At 39.7% G+C, this 19,311-nt stretch overlaps 1 long non-coding RNA gene across 2 annotated transcripts in view; it reads right to left on the reverse strand.

The window, feature by feature from the left end:
• Nucleotides 1-16,781, reverse strand: part of LOC139038067 (uncharacterized) — a 42,768-nt gene extending 25,987 nt beyond the window's left edge. The window contains exons 1-2 of one of the 2 annotated variants that reach the window (XR_011490991.1): nucleotides 16,315-16,781; nucleotides 7,554-7,620 (exon numbers count right to left, since the gene is read on the reverse strand). This is a non-coding gene — a long non-coding RNA (uncharacterized lncRNA). Of the gene's footprint in view, nucleotides 1-7,553; nucleotides 7,624-16,314 lie in introns of both variants that reach the window. The other variant, XR_011490992.1, reaches the window with a different exon arrangement.
• Nucleotides 16,782-19,311: the final 2,530 nt, after the last annotated feature.

A 19,311-nucleotide genomic window follows, 5' to 3' on the forward strand; every position in this document is an offset into this window, starting at 1 on the left:
CCACAGGGACACAGCGCACATGTGAAACAGGGAGAAATTCTGAATGAGTAGCTGGTTACATTCCTCTGTGTTTAAAATCTTTTGGTCACTTTCCATGGGATCATCTAACCATGAAGAATGCTATTTTATACAATGCTTGGCAGAAGGCTTGTTAGGAAGGGGGATCCTGTAAATGGCTTTGCTGAAGCTAAAATCCATTAAGACACAGACTCAGGCATGTTCTTTATTGAGACCACCTAAAGTTCAAAAGTCACTGTTCACAAATTTAAAATCAGTGACATACTTACACAAAATACCAATTCTTACATAATTCCTCTAATTGTGAGGCACTCAAAAGAACACAGATTATTTTTTTTCTACCTTAATCTGGACAACAGAACATGGCATAAGCTTCAGAGATTTTGGAGATCACTCAACATGCTAGATGCAGGATGTTATCTTACAGATTGTCTGGAGAGCAAGGAACTTGGAAGAGAAAAGTTTGGAAGAAAATAGGTTTGATTTTTAAATATTTTTCAGCTCTTTTATTTTAATAAGCCATTGTGCATTCCAAGCTTGGAAACAATTTAAAAGAAACAATCATATAGATCATCTTTCACCATAGTCACCAAGATGTCAGCATCTGAGTGTAGCCTGTTTTAACAAGAGAGCAAAATTCTCAATGCCAGCTTGGCGCTTTGCTTTCTGAGTTCCCAGAGTCTGAAGAGTATGCAGAGCAAAAAGCTACACAAACCTTGGAAGCAAATTATTTTTATTTCTTTATATACATTTGTGAAGTACCTGTTTGCCTGGTGCTGAGAGATTTCATGGGAAGTGGGAATTTTAGGACTAAAACCAGAAAATATCAGGGGGGCAAGATGGTTACCTTATGTGTTTACCAATAAAAGACTAAAACTGATGTATAATCTCTACACACACATCAAATCAACACACATATGTTGAAATAATTTTAAAATAGTGGCATCCAAAAATTAAAATGTAAAATGTTCAGCCAAACTATATACTATATACTAATTAATCATTAATTCTCCTCAGCACCCTCTAGTTATTACCACTTCTTTTCCCTCCAATCAAATCTTAAAGGACATTTTCCAAGGGTATTTTCCAATCAGAAGGTCCCACAGTCAACCAAAAAAACTTGCCCCAAATTCATTGGTCCTTAGGCATTTGGAAAGGTTTGGGGAAAAGTTTTAATGTAAAGTCATTTCTACACTGATTCAGAGTACTGATTCAATGTTTTGAATAGTTCAAGTGAAATTTATGCCTGAAATATTGATATAATTAAGGAAATAAAAATATTATCTGGAAGATGGCTTTAACTCAACCAAAATAAAACATCAGATCCTTTTATTACATCATTTGAGCTTAGCATTTCATTCTTGCTAAGAAATCTGTTAATGAAACTAATACGGCAAAAGAAAGTGTTTATATTTGCCCACCTTAATCACTCTCCACTTTCATCTTCACATCTTTAAAAAAGATTAAAATGAAGATTAGCAAAAGAACAGTTGTTTCTTTTTAAATGCATTGTAAAGTTTGCTTTCTTCCAAATTTCCAGTGCTCTCTGCTGAAAATATTTCACTATTGAATATTTCATGTAATTCATTAAGAAGTCATGATAATACAGGATTACTTCATCCAAGGATCCTCCAGCATATGGAAAATACTGCAAACTACCAAATAAGTCCACCAAGTGAAACATAAAGAAAAAATGAGTTTAAGAGACAGCTGGACATGTTTATGTAGGCAAAAGGGGTTAGAAGATATGCTGACAACACGAAGAGGTGTGTTGCAATAAACTTGAAGGCGACAGGCCATTGGGCAAACCAGCCCTTTTCTATCCAGGAATTCCTTATGCTCTCATTAGCGTCTCACATCCGGACAGCTGCGTTATTCAAATTTGGCCATAAACTTGAGTCAATGAAAGAGTTTCATGTCTTGATTTCATTCTTTCTTTACATATTAAATACACAAACACACACACGTTTCAACTTTGATTCAAGGAAGCATTTCATTTAACATCCAGACATGAGATTTTTGTGACTCATGGCCAAGGAGAGGGAAGGGCTTTGTGAACAAGCTTGTTCTGATCATGTCCACCTCTGTCTGATATGAGTACATGTTCATGGCACCTCACTTTCATTAATACAACATTCTAAACAGTTCTCTGAATGGCCACCTTTAGTACTGAGTTAGCTCCAAGCTTTTATAACAGAGTTTCTTGGGAAGAAAAAATGCTTTAAGGGTTAGGGGAAAAGGGCAGTTTCTCTTCATTCCTTTATCTTTCCTCATCTTTTAAAATATGTGGTTAGGAAAGATTTTGTACAGGATTGGTTAGAAGCCAAGAGTTTCTCTGACCCTTTTAGTCATTGCCATTTCACATTTTTTGCCTCAGGAACTGGTGGGGTTTTGAATGCATTCACATTTTAATGTATACGACGTGAGCATAACTTACATCTGAATATAAATACCAAACACCTGGATTAACACTTTGCAATTAACAAGCACTTGGATCCTCACTGTCTTGTTTGCTCTAAATCATTATCCTATTAGCTTGGTGCTATTATCTGATATTTACAGATGTATTGACAAACTAAGACCCAAAGAAGTTAAACTTGAAGTTAAAGAAGTTAAACCCAAAATCACTTGCCCAAGTTGGTAGGTAGTTGAATTAGAAGTAAAAGAATGAACTTAAATTCAAATAGAAAATAGAGCTCAACTTTAATACGATTAAAAAAAAAAAAGTTGAGCAAAAACATAAGCAAATGATGAGCTCATGTCTGTTTGGGTCCATTTCTCAAGACCTAACCCATTACCTGGTAACAGTATATGTATGTGTGCTATTTAGTTATCTTAAGAGTAAAGATGCTTAAGGAAACAAATTCATATCTTCACTAATTAAAGATTTCTTTTTAGTTTTGTTACCCTTTTTCTCTTTTAGGTAAAAAAAATGTACAACCACTAAAATCAATACATCAATCAAAATATTGATGCTATCTGTTTGTACTCTTTTAACTTTGAGCATCATACTTTTCAAAGCAAAAGCCCAAAGCCTTACCTATATTCTAGCAAACTGACAATTACTGAAAATAATATCCTTCTAAGAAAAGCCAAATCCACATTCAAAAGCTATTAACTGTTGTTGTTGCAAACAGAAGTCTTAATCATTATTTGAAAACAACAGGTAGTAGTACATGGGTGCATGATCAGCCTTGTCCAACTCTACAGACCCCATGGAATATAGCCCACCAGGCTCTTCTGTCCGTAGGATTCTCCAGGCAAGAACACTGGAGCTGGTTGCCATTTCCTACTCCAGGATACCATCCCAACTCAGGGATCAAACCCATGTCTCCTGCATCTCCGGCATCAGCAGGCTGATTCTTTACCACTGAGCCACCTGAGAAGCCCCCCATAACAGGTAGTACTGGGATATAAACAAACAGCTGATGGAGAGAGGGCAGCGGTGATGGAAGAGAACGTTGAGGAAAGAGAGACGGAGACTACTGCATAGGGCCTGACCCCTAGGGAGAATCTAGGCCCCCTAAAGCCCCATAAAGCTCCCATAAGGAGCAACCTGACCGCTAGGAAGAACCTAGGCCCCCTAAGGCCCCTTAAGCTCCCATAAGAAGCAGCCCCCAGTTCCTTCTGCTGTACTCTTGTATTTGGTTCTCTCCTAGAACAAGTCTCCTGGTCTGGTCGCCAGTTTGAGGTCACTCCCCTGATAACCTGTCTAGCCGTTGCAAATGTCCTCCTGTCAGGGGCTAGAGCTTAACCATGAGACCCAGCATAGGTCAGATCTGGGTCCAATTACAACCAAAGCAGAACCCCAGGATGGAAGACACACTGCCTCATACTTGGCAAAAAAGATACCACCTCACCAGAATGAAGCCCCGATTCTGAGGTCAGTCTCCTGAGAGTTTTGGACAGCAAAGTCCTTTAACTGTTGTCCTTAGGACATTGGCCACCACCCTCGCCTCCCCCTCCCCGAAACTCTGACTCTAGGCTTCCTCTCCTCTCCTTCCCTGCCTGCTCTGAGGTCCCAAGATCCCTTCAGCACAGCCTGGAAGGGTTAAAACACATTACAGGTGATTTAAACTAATTTCAGTGGTGGCTGATGGATTTTGAACACCTGACCTTTTGTGCATTAGGAAGATCTACTCTCGCCTTCACTTTATTCTGTAGCTATCATTTGGCTAGATGGGCCTGCCTTCTATACTCCCAATAGCATTCATCACATACAGCCTGTCCTCCCCGCCAGCCTGCAAGAATTAGGTATGTCTTGCTCACTGTTGTATTCTTGTTTCTAGCATGGTGCCCAGCACTAATAAGAAACTTGCAATGAACACACATATGATACATGTATGTAATTGTCAAGCAATCCATTAGCTTAGGAAATGAGGGGCTCCATCACATGTTTGAATGTATTAGTTGGCTGATAATACTGATGCATTAGACAGACATTTAATTACTTCATACCTACATTATATTATAAAGCACAAATATATCAACTAATATGTTTTTATCTACCAGTTTAACTTCTGTGAATTATCTGTTAAAAAAGAGTATCTGCTAAATTTGCCTTATGAAATCCTGAGTGAAGAGAAGTGAAAGACAGCCTCTTACTGGAAGCAAAAGAACTCTAAGAAATATATGTTTTCTTGGAACTCACATTTGTCAGAAAAAAATTCTGGAAAATTGCAGGTAACATATATTCAGATAATTTCATTATGTTTACTTAAAATTAAGAATTTTTTGACTTGATGGCAAAAGGAACAAACTATTTTTTAAATGTTCAGTCTCTATATGACTTGAGCTACCCTTACTCTCCTATCCCAAATAAACCCAATTAATTTTCCAATTTCACTTCCAAACTACTCTCTTGAATGAGTCTGTTTACGATTTGGTCTCTTAATGTGCTAAAGACAAATAACAGACCAGTTATGGAAAAGAGGGGGGGGAAATTCTTCAGAGTGCTCTGTAAAAACCAAGGCTTCCTTTCTAATACAGCTACATATGCATGCATGCTAAGTCACTTCAGTCACGTCCGACTCTTTGCGACCCTACTGACTGCAGTCTGCCTGGTTCCATTGTCCATGGGATTCTCCAGGCAAGAATACTGGAGTGGGTTGTTATGCCCTCCTCCAAAGGATCTTGCCAACTGAGGAACTAAACTCGTGTCCCTTCTGTCTTCTGCATTGGCAGGCAGATTCTTTACATCTAGTGCCACATGGGAAGCACATATCTACATATATGTATGTAAAAATGTTAGTGTTAGTCACTCAGTCGTGTCTGAATCATGGTGACCCCTTGGAGCCAGCCAGCTCCTCTGTCCATGGAATTTTCCAAGCAAGAATACTGGAGCAGGTAGCCATTCCCTTCTCCAAGGGATCTTCCCGACTCAGAGATCAAACCCAGTTTTCTTGCATTGCAGGCAGATTCTTTACCGTCTGATACATACATGTATGTATTGGGACCAAACTGAGTCAGAGAACACTGAGTTCAATTTCTGCTTTGACAGGGGTCCTGTGTGACTCCCCTCATAGCTCAGTTGGTAAAGAATCCACCTGCAGTGCAGGAGACCCCGGTTCGATTCCTGGGTTGGGAAGATCTGCCGGTATTCTCAGGCTTCCCTTGTGACTCAGCTGGTAAAGAATCCGCCTGCAATGCAGGATCCCTGGGTTGGGAAGATCCCCTGGAGAAGGAAAAGGCTACCCACTCCAGTTTTCTGGCCTGGAGAATTCCAGGGACTATACAGTCCATGGAGTCGCAAAGAGTCAGACACGAGACTTGAGCAACTTTCACTTTCACTGTGTGACTCTGAGCCAGTCTTTTCAACACCCTATTTCCTCATCTGTCACATAAGAATAACAAGATTTGCCCTTCATCAGTTTCCAGAGTTGTTTCTATATCTGAAACATACTTAGGACTTCCAAAATAGGTTTGATTATTTTGCCTTACACCATCAAACTCTTGATTTCCTGCTTTTCCAAACTGGGGACATAAAAATATTTGCCCACCTTGAAAGAATCAAGTAAAATAATGCATATGTAAAAACTCTGAAATTTGAAAATGTTTACATGGGAAATATCTTGTTATTTTAATATTTTTGCAAGTGCAGATTTCAACTAAATGCAAGTTATTAAAAAAGGCAATGAGTCATTTCCAACTTTTTGGTCTCCCTTAATATGAAGCACAGAAGACCTTCTTGTGGCTAAACATATTATCAGTAGAATATGCATGTGCTTGGAGTTCTTTGCCCAGTAATAAAAATTAGCTTGTATCATGACATTCAAATTCACTTTAAAAAGTATTTCTCAGTGTCCTCTATATGCCAGATGATAACAGCTGGGGATACTTAGCTGAGACTGTTATAACAATACGCCCTAGACTGGGTGGCTTGGACAATAACTTTTATTTTGAAAGCTGGGAAGTCTGAGATCAAGGTACCAGCAGGTTCAGTTCCTGGTGGAAACTGGCTTCCTGGCTTGTGGACAAACACCTTCTTGCTGAGTGCTCATATCACCTTTCCTCAGCGTAGCCAAGGGGAGCGCGGGACCTCTGTGTTCCTCTTCTTACAAGAAGACTAGTCTTCTCATGGGTACCCCACCCTCATGGCCTCATCTAAACCTAGGTTCCTCCCAAATGTCCCCCCTCCAATTACCATCACACTTGGGGTTAAGACTTCAACAGATTAATTTTGGGAGACACAACATTCAACCCATCACAGAGTATTAAGTCAAAAATGATAGTGTCCCTGACCTAATGGAGGTCTTATTCCAGTTGAAAGAAAACATAAAGGAACGACCTCAGTGCAGAGTGTTAAATGCTATGAGGGACACAGAAGGGCTAGCCTCAGACTTCCAGGTGGAAATGACATGTGAGCTGAGTTAAAGGATGAACAAAGAAGTCAGCCAAGTAAAGGGAGCAGGAAGGAGTATTCCTGCTAGAGTAAATAACGGAGGCAAAGGCCCTGACTTTGGAAACAGCGTGGTCTCTGTAGGGGAAAATGAAAACAACATTATAAACATGTAATTAGCCATTCAAAGCATTACACATAAAAGGACCACACGTGCTTTTCTAAAGAACCTGTGGGTTATCACACTGGTACTAAGCTTCAGGAGACGGACGAGACATGGGTTCAATCCCTGGGTCAGGAAGATCCCCTGGAGGAGGGCATGGCAACCCACACCAGTATTAGTGCCTGAAGAATCCCGTGGTCAGAGGAGCCTGGCGGGCTACAGTCCGTGGGGTTGCACAGAGTCAGACACGACTGAAGTGACTTTGCCTGCATGCATGCATTCACTGTGCTTCTCACACTAGGGTACTCAAACCCCGGGGACAGGCAGGATTAACATAACCCAGCTTCTTTGATTCTCAATTTTATCCATAACTATAGGAAAGAAGTGGGGCATTTTGCTTTACTACCTTCACAACTTTCAGTGGCCCTCTCTAGAGTTCACACATGACCTAGCCTCAGCTCCTTCACTGTTTTCTGTGATGCCTCTCAACCCCTATGACTGCCTGGGCATTTTCTTAGGGAAGTATCAACCTACCAGTTCTGTGCAGTTCCCCAGTTTTCTGATCTTTTCAATGGAACAGCGTGTGTCACTGACATGTTAACTGCTGGTAAAAAAAGAAAAAAAAGAAAGAAAAAAAAAAAAAAAACAGAATAAAATCAATTATTGTATGACCCACCAATCCCTTAGCTCCCAAGTCCCTATTTCTGAACTTCAGTTCACCTCCAACAACATCTTCATCTTTTCCAATCTAGCCCCTGGCTTCTCAGTTGTAATAAAATAGATACTGATCTCAGGTGGAGAATAAGCATCAGAAACAGATGAACTCATAAGACACAAATCTTATGTCACTATCCTCCTGTTTTCATGCAAATGTCCCCAGTAATTAAATCAGGAAAAGAAAATGTAGCAAAAACATAGCCAAATGGTTCAAAATTTCAAAAGAAGCTGTAAATGTGGTCCTTTTTAGAAGATCAGGTTCTCACTGGAGTATGAGAAAGGGTAACAGTTGTTCTGATGAAGCAGTTTTTAAATTCTTGTCAGTGATTTGAAAAGAGATAACTGATGTATGTTGAAGAAGCTGGCAAGATTTTTAAATAGTTCGGACGCTACAGGGAGCATTTTTTTTAAAGCAATGCACTCAGAAGTGTTGGCAAGATTTTATTTGAACGTAGCAGTGCTTATGTGAGGAAGTTATTTTGAATTACCCTAGTATAAATATGTATGACTTTATTTGTATTGAAAATTTCCTTTGCCAGTGAGTGACTGCGGGACTGTTATATCTCTATTGCTTGGTAAATGATTTAGGTATTTCATTTTAGAAGTAAAATATTACAATCAGAACTCAAAAACAGTATCAAAACCCTGTTTGTGACCACAGTGACTTTTGCACCTACATTAATGCCTTTTAATTCCTATTTGCCACGTAGAACAAATGGCATCTGTTGTTTTAAGTCTGGCTTTTTTACGTGGCATTCATGCGTGCATGCATTCATTCATCCAACAGGCATTACTCGGTGCATCTCATGTTTCAGGCTCTATGCTAGGCAATGGGCAGACAGCAATAGTATTGAACTGTCCTTCCTCATAACACATTTCATATAAACATTCTGTTTCCAGCAAGAAATTTTCCACAGCACAGTGGAAATATCAAAACTTAAGGTCATATCTTATTATTTAAAACCTATGCCTGTTGACACGGCAGATGGTGACTGCAGCCATGAAATTAAAAGACACTTGCTCCTTGGAAGAAAAGCTATGACCAACCTAGACAGCATATTAAAAAGCAGAGACATTACTTTACCAACAAAAATCCATCTAGTCAAAGCTATGGTTTTTCCAGTAGTCATGTATGGATGTGAGAGCTGGACTATAAAGAAAGCTGAGCACCGAAGAATTGATGCTTTTGAACTATGGTGTTGGAGAAGACTCTTGAGAGTCTGTTGGACTCTGCAAGGAGATCCAACCAGTCCATCCTAAAGGAAATCAGTCCTGAATATTCCTTGGAAGGATTGATGCTATAGGTGAAACTCCAATACTTTGGCCACCTGATGCAAAGAGCTGACTCATTGGAAAAGACCCTGATGCTGGGAAAGATTGAAGGAGGGAGGAGAAAGGAATGACAGAGGATGAGATAGCTGGATGGCATCACCGACACAATGGACATGAGTGTGAGTAGGCTCCGGGAATTGATGATGGACAGGGAGTGGGGTCAAAAAGAGTCGGACACAACTGAGTGACTGAACTGAACTGATGCCTGTTGAAGGTTGTGAACAAGTCTATCTTTAAAAGACAGACTTTTTTCTCTGAATAAAAAGCATTGCAAGAAAGATATGAAGCAGTGAGGGCCCCGGGTAAGAAATAGGACAGAGAAGGGAAAGGAGAAAGTATTATAAACAGGACTTAATACTTTGCCTCAATATCTTTGGGCAACCAGTTACCGGTCTACATGAAAATGAAGCTGTTGGCAGGAAAAAGCTCCCACTGGCTGATGGAGCCTGTCCATTTAAGGAAGAAGAGGGAATTCCCTGGTGGCCCAGTGCTTAGGATTCTACCCTTTCACCGCTGAGGGCCTGACTTCAATTTCTGGTTGGGGGAACTAGATCCCACAAGCCACACTCAGTGGAAAAATAAAGGAGAAACAAAACTCCCCATCTTTTCTGTTTTCTCTATTTACCTGTTGTATTTACAGGGTGAGGGGATCATTTATCTTAAATTACAATTATACACTTACCTTCTGAAGCAAACCATACTTTTACTAGTCTATTCCATTTGCTCTTTATTATTTCTTTCCCCTTTCTGAGAAAACCTCTTATTAAACTTTAATATATTTACTTAAAAATAAATCATGAAAATACTCATCAGAGCCATTTAAAGAGAAAGACAAACATATACATACAATTATACATTTGTTCCTCCATTTTTTTTTCAGAACATGTAAACTGATGCACAAGAAAGGGAATAAAACAGTTTGTGTTATATTAATATACTGTTATATGATACACAATTTGATGAAAGGGGGTTGTGTATGTCTAAGGGTTCCATGCTACGCTCATCCATCCTCTTTTGTTTTTAAGCCACGCATTTTGACTTACAGGATCTTAGTTCCCTGACGAGGGACTGAACCCTTGCCCTCAGCAGTGAAAGCTCAGGGTACTAACTACTGGACTGTCAGGGAATTCCCACAATCCTCATTCTTATCTCAGGTCTTTACAAGTGTAAAATAGATCAGCTTGTGCATGCTTGCTCAGTCCTGTTGACTCTTTGTGACCCTACAGACTATAACCCATCAGGCTTCTCTGTCCATGGGATTCTCCAGACAAGAATACTGGAGTGGGTTGCCATGCCCTGCTCCACGGGATCTTCCCAACCCAGGGATCGATCTTGAGTATCGCGCATCTCCCGGATTGCAGTCAGATTCATTACTGCTGAGCCACCAGAGAGATCAGTTTACATCCCTTTAAAGCTTCTTAATGAATGGCACAGGCAGCAACAAATATTTCCTATAAATAGGCACTATTCCAGGGGATTGGGAAAGATAGACTGATGCCAGATCACCTTACTTTGTCAAATAAATTACTATTTATAGATCCCAAATGAAGCAATGGTTTAAAAATTTCCAAATGACGGTACTTTGCTTTAATATTGTTAAAAAAAAAAAAAAAAGCATTACTTTGCCCCCAAATTCAAAGTCCATGTGATTTCAAATGACATTTGCAAGCATATTTCACCTAGCCTTGAACTACACAACTACACAAGAATCCTTACCAACAGAAGCAAAACTTCAGTAGAGATCATCTCTACAGCATGAACTATAGCAAATTATTATAAACAATTTTTCAATATCTCATATACAGGCTAAATGATGGTAGGTAATAATATAACTCAGGATCATGCAGATTTTTTTAAAATGAAATCTCAAATGCACAGCAGACACATCAAGTAAACTTTAGAAGGACAAGGTTTTAACTTTTTGTCCTTGTTAAAAGGCCTAGTCTTTTCTGTGAACTTTCAGCTTTGCTCTGTCCCTCTTGTCTAGAAGGGTGCTAGCCATGTGCCAAGAACAATAGGTAAGCCAGCTTCCCTCAGTCCAGAAAAATTATCCCCTTGCCACAGGAGCCATACTTATGGTTCCACAATGGCCAAGGAAAAACCTAATAGGAATAGATTTTTTTTGCCTGTGTAGCAAAGTTAGTTCCAAAGAGGAAAAAAAAGAAGACTGCTTTGCACTGTAGCAGAACCATTGGAACAATATGCTCCCTATGTCCACAGCCCGGTCCTCCCCTGACACTCTCCTTTCTAGGGCATAGGGTAGAAAAGTCACATACACAATAGATCCTGCCAGGGCCTGCTGACACAACCCTACTCCTGAATTTGCAGGCAGCAGAGTGAAGCAATGTCTTTAGATATACATACATACATATATATGTATTCTTACTTATTTTTTTCTTTTTATTAGCAGATGTTTCAGCACTCAGCTAGGGGGTGGGAAGAAGATACTGGAGGCAAACTTTCTCAGTACTATTCCTTCCCTTCTACTCCTTTCCTAGTTCCTTCAAACTTGAGAAGTCTGCGTTAAGAGTGAGTACAGAGCTTTGAACAGTACCGAGAACTGCTTTTTACCTTGAATAAGTGATCTTTGACATTTCTTGGCCACACGAAGCTGCAAGAGGGCCTCCTCTCATGTCAGCTCATATAGGGAGAATTACATGGAAAAAATATTTGTTCTTACAATTGTAAACAGAAGTGTGAAATGCATAATCAAATGGTAAAGGGCATTTATTCATCTCAGAGGTTAGAACTGTGATGCTTAGAATCACGAACACTCCACCTTTTCCGCTAGAAGTTGAGAAATTCCACGTTACTTCTCCAATTGTTCTCAGTAAACACTGATTTCTGTAACACGCAGGAACCAGTTAAACAGTTTCTAATAAAATCATAAAGTAATTAAAATAATTAAATAAGTGGCAATCAAATCATTTAAAATTATGAAATAAGTATCACCTAAAATATATGTTACATTCACTCTGGTTTTTCTATAATTTAACTTCATTTATTTTTCAGATAATTCATGAGAGGGAATTTCTATTTATTGATATGCTTACCCTGTATCAGACACTGTCCATTTATTGTCATATTTTTTCACCACAGCCAGCTTAAATTTAAGTCCTCTTCTGCTCATTTTAAAAATGAGGTTCACAGGGGCTTAATATCTCATCCTCAATACACAATTAGTACTCACAAAGCAGGGAGTCAAATCCAGTTGATCTAATTTCAAAGCCTATATCTTTGCCACTACAATATGCTGTAATTAAGGAGAATACAAGGAATCTTTGAGATTCAGTTCTCAGTCAACAAGCAATTCAAAAATTACATAAGAAATAAAAACAATTCCCAGATGTGCTTGTATCATGATCTCTCCTTCATCACTAGCTTGTCCTATGCTTGGGCCAGGCCTGGGACCAGTGTGAACTAGCAGGAAACTGTTCACAGGAGCATCCCTAACTCAAGGGTCCTGGTGAGAAGACAGAAATAGGAAAGATACTTTGTCTGGGAAACCAGAGACAACAAAGCCAGAGAAACCATTCTACCTGCACCAATCCTGCAACTGCAAAAATGAGCCTAGGTGTTAGATCCAAATGGCAAAATAAGCCACACATGGAAAAGCAAGCACTAACCAAGTCATTAGGAGGTCTGGAAGAGGTCACAATGCAATATGCAGAGTGGGTGGACACGAGAGGCTCAGAAGAACATCTGCTAAAGGTGAGAAGACATTGGATGTCACCTGTCTGTGGTGTCTGTCAAAAGGATGAGTCTGGCAGATTTAAAGGCCCATGAAGAATCAGACACTTGAATTCTAGAGAAAGTCACTGATTTCCCCTAGGTCACATCTACAACTAGAAAAGGGTAGGCTAGAAAAGCAGGTTCCTCTCTTGGCTATTATTATTTCATAGTTGTGATTATCACATAGAGAATAATTTTTCAGAGTAAGGTTGTTGTATTTAAGTACCTGAAATATGACTGCAAAAAAAATAATAATAATAAATCACTTTTAGAACAGTGCAAAATTAGAACTAACAGACTTATAATTTGATCTTTTAATAGAACAAGGATTATTAAAGAAGATCACAAAGCATCATGAAGTTATTTCCAGGTCACTAAACAATCTGTAGGTGCAAATAGTTTCTGGCCCCATTTTCCTTTACAAAGGAAAAAAAGAAAAAGGTACTGGTCACTCTAAGTCCCTAGGCTGATGTCCAAATGGCCCTTTTGGTAGTTTTGATGTGAAAGAAGCATGGAATGGCTCCTTTGAGAAAGGAAACAATTAAGGGTCCCTTTAAGTGTTTGGGGGAATCTTAAGGAAAACAAGAAGAAGTCAGTATTAGGATTAAATATCGCAGTAGTTTTTTCCCTTTAGCATTTACATTGATTTTTCAGCTTATGCGTCAAAAAGAAAATCTGGTCTATTCTTTGTTTAAGAGACTAATGAATTTCATTTTCCATTAGTAAACTGATTTTCTCTCCCACTATAGATATTTAGAATTAGCACAAACCTCAGGATAACTACAATTCCAAAAGGAAATGCTCAGTTCATTATGAATGATCTTACAACAAACAGTGCTCTGACAGCCAAATTCCTGGTCTCCAAATTTGTAAGTTTGCCCTTTTTTTTCTCAGAAGTCTTACTCAAGACTGCTTCTGAGCTTCTACATATTTAACCCTTACAGTCAGAGAGAATATGTTACTAAAGAACATGAGAAACTTCAAGTTCATACATTCGGACTAAAAGAAATCTGACATTTATAAACAAATTATGATCATACTGAATACAATAAACTAACTCCTTAAGTAACAATAAAAAATACTATTTTCATATAGGTGGGTTTACATTCTCTGAAGAGGTCTAAAGAACTGTAAACCACCCCAAAACCCGATGATGCTTTTCATCTTATTTCTTCACTTTAATAACACAGCACTCATTTCTCAACAGAAAAATGATGAATGATACTAAAAGGGAAATAGTTGTTTTTACCAGTCAAAATTGTCTTCAATTGATCTATATGTTCCATGTTATTTTTTCAATCTTTTTATTATGATAATAAAGTTACACTATAGTGACATTTCAGAGAATACTTTAATTCTTATTAAAACTCAGAAGAACAGACATTATTAGTATACCCACAAGAATATACATTTCTAGTAGCTTGCCAGTAATCACACAGGTTAACCTGCAGGGTTAGTACTCAAAATATCTTCTTTGAACTTCAACTGACACAGGGTATAAAAATATCAGGGATAGGCTTGCTTGATCATTTTAAAATAATTTGAGATCAACCCATATGTTATTAAGTAAAAATAAAAAATATCTTAAATTCATGTATGATTTATCAATTACCTCAATTTCTACTTTCTGACTTGTGTAAATAGACACAACCAAAAAGTTCAATAACCAAATTCCAGTAAGAATAAATGGTGCATAATTAGTGCACATCTCTTCCTTTGGGGAGGAGAGTGACTTGATTTTACATAGGGTATTGTTTTTCTTAATTAATTGCAGTCTGTCACATGTTTGTATATGATTGCTACATAAATGATTTACAAAGTGTTAAGAAGTTTTATGGATATCTAGAAAGAATAGTATAACTCAATAAATAAACTTTTACAAGTGTTGAAGAGAAATTTTACATTAAAATGTTATTTTGTTTCTTCGTCCTGAGAGAATGAATCTTTTTAAAAACACAGTTAAAACCAAGCATTAGATATGCAAATATGTGTTCAGATCAGAGATACCAAAATTATTCAAATGATTAATTATTCATCATAAAATGTCAATTAATAATTATGAAGCATAAAAGGCATCTTTCTAATGCATCTTTATTTTTCTTGGCCTAAAAAGGGTTTAATATACATGTTCAATTGACTACTAACAAGTTTTAAAAATCCAACAAAGTAAACAAATTGCAAACAAGTGCAAACTCTGAATTTTAATAGGAGAACAACATACTCAAAATGAATGAAAGACAGAAAAAAAAATAAGTAAAACTAAAACCAGAGCCACATTCATGACATACGCAGCTCCATGTTAACTCACTTGCTAGGCAATAGGGCAACTGGCCAAGAAAACAACCCAACAACTGAAGTTGTGAATTTGCTTAGCCTCTACAAAATACAGGACATGATGTTTTTCTCTGAACTGATCAATATTCCTGAAAGGCAGGGGTGCTTTAGAAATTTTTTACACTTTCCAAACAGTCATTAAAAGAAAAAGCACAGCTTAAGTTTCTTTAAATTACCTATTGTAATTTCTAAAGTCTGTTAAGCATTGCTAAAATACCACCATAAATGAGAAATTTTTTTCACATTGCTTTAAAGCTAAAGAATTTCCCTATATCAAGTATTATTCATTTTTCTTCCAGGAAGATTCTGTCTTTTAAGAAAAAAAGAAGTCAACTTGAGCTGATATGGTAATTCAGGATAAGGAGACATTATGATTACCGAGATATAGATTTATATTTATTTTATTACTATTATTATTTTACTTTTCACTGACACCTGGGGAACTTGTTCTGTGATGACCCAGGGAGTTATTTTAGTCAGGGTGTCCCTGACCTCCTGCTGGTAGATTAATTACATATGAAACTGTGTTTTCAAAACGAAATGATAAATCTGGACACATAAAGGAGGCAGAAAAGAATCAGAGCGAGAGAGGAGATCTTAAGAAACAAAACAAGGGATTGCAAAAGGGAGATAGATAGGATCCTGTAGGAAATGCAATTGGGAAAGAATTTCAAGAAAACAAGGATAAAGGGCAGGGAGGGCCGAAAGGATGGCAAGAGGGAGGAAAGAAGGGAAGACAGGATTCGGGGTTTTTCAATTCCCAGGCGAGGCTGCTGGCGTCCGCGCCCTTAACGCCACAGCCTTCCAAGTTGAGGCGAAAGCCACCTCCTCGGGCCTGCGTCGCATCCAACTTACTCCAAGTTTGCTGGTGACTCCTACAGGGCCCTTTCCGTCCCCCCTCCCACCCCTTGGTGAGATTGACAGTCGCGTGGAGGAGGCTTTTCCAGGCACAGGCTTTCTCATGGTAATCAGCCCCCAGCATCACCTCCCGGCCGCGGCCGCTCCCGCTCCGCGCGCAGCTAGCGGACCCCGGGGACCGGAAACAAGGCGGCGGGCGGGGAGCCGGCCAGCGAGCCAGGTCAGCTGACCCGGCCGCGGGGCGGGGGTCGCGGGGTTCCCGGGCGGGGAGGGCAGAACCCCCCTCCCACGTGCTCCTCCGCCTGTACTGCGGGGGCCTTACCCTGAGATCAAATGAAGGGACCGAAGCTGGGGGCGTGGGGGACAGAGCGCGCGGAGAACTGGGGGCGACCAGCAGACCTGTTTTGCATCAATAAATTAAGACGCTTATTTGAGTCCTGAAGTTTGCTGGTTCCTGTCAGTGGAGACGCTGGCAAAAAAAAAAAAAAGCTCTGAAGCCGAGATTCAGCCTTAACTTCAAAAAATAAAAAAATAAAATGAACCGCTCAGCTGGCCGCCCTGCTGGGGCCAGGTGACGTGCGAGATTCCAGAGCCCGCGGGCCTCGCAGCAGGGATGTTAGAGACGGTCTGAGATTCTCTGGTCCTGTTTTGATTTTGTTTGAAAGGGCTTCTCAGAGAGATGCTCCTGATTTTTTTTTTTTTTTAAATAGACTTTCCCCTCCTATCCTAGGCTCAACTCCGAATGGATTGGATTGCGAGTTCGCACGTGAGAAAACCGTTTGACTTGGCTTGGACCCCTACCGCCCCCCACCCCCTCAACACACCCCGATTGCAGGGGTCCCCCTTATCACCCTTTCCTTGCAACTCTAAAAGAAGTTGCCCACCTCCTGTGTAACAGCACGGTCGAAATAATTCCTCTGGATGAAAGATCAATTCCGTTTCAAAAAGAGAATAGGTTCCTTTTTTTTTTCTCCACATGGTACAAAATAAACAGAATTTGCTTTATAAAAAAAATCATTAGCTATGGCCAAATTCGAATTCCTGCTACAGCCTGTGTGTTCAGGGGCAGAAACACTGTATCTCTTCGGGCATCTGGGCCGACAAGGGGACCTGGGGGCAGGGGAGAAAAGGGGAGCTGCTTGTGAGAGTTGAGGAAACTGACAGACTGAGAGGTGAATGGGGGGACAGGCACCAGGTCCTGGCTGGAGGGAATTGGAAAACAAAAGTGCATCTTCACACGCTGCCTGGGTGGAGGGAATTCTGAGGGAGGCAGTTTGTTTTACTCAAAGAAATCTTAAAGCATTATTTTTCTCTCGTCATGTCCATTGCATTGCAATATTATTTCACATTTGCATGTATCTGTTGTTTTAATCCCCTTGGTCTGCGCTAATCTCGAAATAGATTATTAATGGGGAAGAAAGCCCGGGAAGGAGCGATTCATCTGCAGGACTTGCTTTGCTGTGTGTGAGGAGCCGAAAGCTAGTAGCTCCTAGTCCTCTCTCGACTTTTCCCTGCGTCCGGCGCTCCAGCATCCCGCTGATCCCACGATCCCCATTGTCCCCGACCTGGCCTTCGGACTAAGGGAGTGTTCGGAACATATTTATATCCCGGCTTCCTCCGATCCCACCGCCTCTGCTGTTGTGGGAACTCTCTTGGTCAAATGGGGAGGGGAGTGTCGGGGGCGTGCCAGGCGGAGGAGGAGGGCAACCCACCAGCGCGCTCACCCCTCGTGGGGACGCTTCGCGTGCCACCGGCCAAATATCCACCTTGATGGGAACTTGAAAGATTGCTTTTTTTTTTTAACACCAATTCAAATACTTGCACGTCGGAACTACCAGTGCTAAGTGTTGGGGCTGTCTCCTGCCACTCGAACAATTACTGAACCCAGAGTAATCAGATGATTAGCTCTTTTTAATGGAAATACTTGTCTTTTTTTTTTTTTTAAGTCAGATCTTAAGTAACCTGACATTAATATACATAATAAAGACAAGTGATTTGTTAGCCGTTTGATTGGATCCTTTGACCTGAGGTTTACCACTGACTGTACGTCTGGGCTCTAAGCTCCAGTGGCTCCCTGGGGTCCTCAGGTGGAGTCTTACCTGGAATTACTCCATGCCAGGAACACCTTTGTCCTGGAAATGGGAGAGGAAACGCTGAAAAGCAAACTTCTACAGAAAGCTAGACTCGATTTTTTTTTTAAATAAAAAAGTAGGGGAAAGTGGGAATTTTTAAAAAGGATATTAATAATAGAAGTAAATCTCAGAGGAGAAACTTGATAAGTCATATATTTATAGAGATAGGAATATTAAAGAAATATAAAGCATAAAACTGAGAATGTGCCTGACCCATGGTGGAAATCTTTAATTTTCTTTTTTTATTATTAAATTTTAAGCTGATGATCTCAGAATGCTCCTCTATAAGTAAATTATCTGAGTGGGGTGGGGGAGATGATTCTCATTGTAATAAATGCTTAAGGTAGCAAAGAGGTGAGTCTGTAATCCACTGTGAAAATGTACTTCCTCACATCCTAAAGTAAGTATTAGTTGTGGTCATGCTGGGTGGCTATTGCCCCCTCCCCAATAAACATACAAAATACAAAGCTGCGCACCTCTGGGAATGTGGATGTGGCAAACCAAGTGGTGGCTTTTCCCTCCTCTTGAGTGCAATTGCCAGTGACTCTTGCATTCAAAGTCTTGCTTTAGGCACACATTCAAAGTACAGTTCAAAGCAGTTTATCTTAATGTGAGTAAAAGTCTAGTGTTGGATCAGGGTGTTGTTTCAGATTTCATCAGACTGAAAACTGGGGGCTGTAACATATTAACAATATTAAAGCAGAAAAAAAAATGGTATGAGACTGTCCTTCAGTCCTCTTGACACCTCCACCTTTACCTTTGCAAAGAAGTCCAGGACTGTGGGACTGAAAGTTTATTTGTGCTCTGAGGTTCTCAAGCACTTTCACTCTTAAAAAAAAAAAAAAAAAAAAAGCCTCACAGTTGTTTAAGAAATTGAGCCTGAACCACTGGAGGCTGAGAGATTTCTTCCTTTTCCGATAAATGCCTGTGCTCAGCATCCTCAAATTTGGCTGTCTTTATTTACTTCTATATTAGTTCCAATTATGTGCAGTGTAAACCAGCTTTTTGATTAACAAAACAGCAGAGCATTGGTTAAGAACACTTAAACTTCAAAAAAAATTCCCCTGGGAAGTAGGCTCTGAATTGGTTAATAATGTGCAGTACTTGCTAAATTGCTGACTTCCAGATGTGGAAAATATCTTTCTTGTTTAGGACCTATGTAACCTGATTGGATTACGACAGAAGCG

The sequence above is a fragment of the Odocoileus virginianus genome, chromosome 13, assembly GCF_023699985.2.
Source record: "Odocoileus virginianus isolate 20LAN1187 ecotype Illinois chromosome 13, Ovbor_1.2, whole genome shotgun sequence".
In the NCBI taxonomy this organism is placed as follows: Eukaryota; Metazoa; Chordata; class Mammalia; order Artiodactyla; family Cervidae; genus Odocoileus; species Odocoileus virginianus.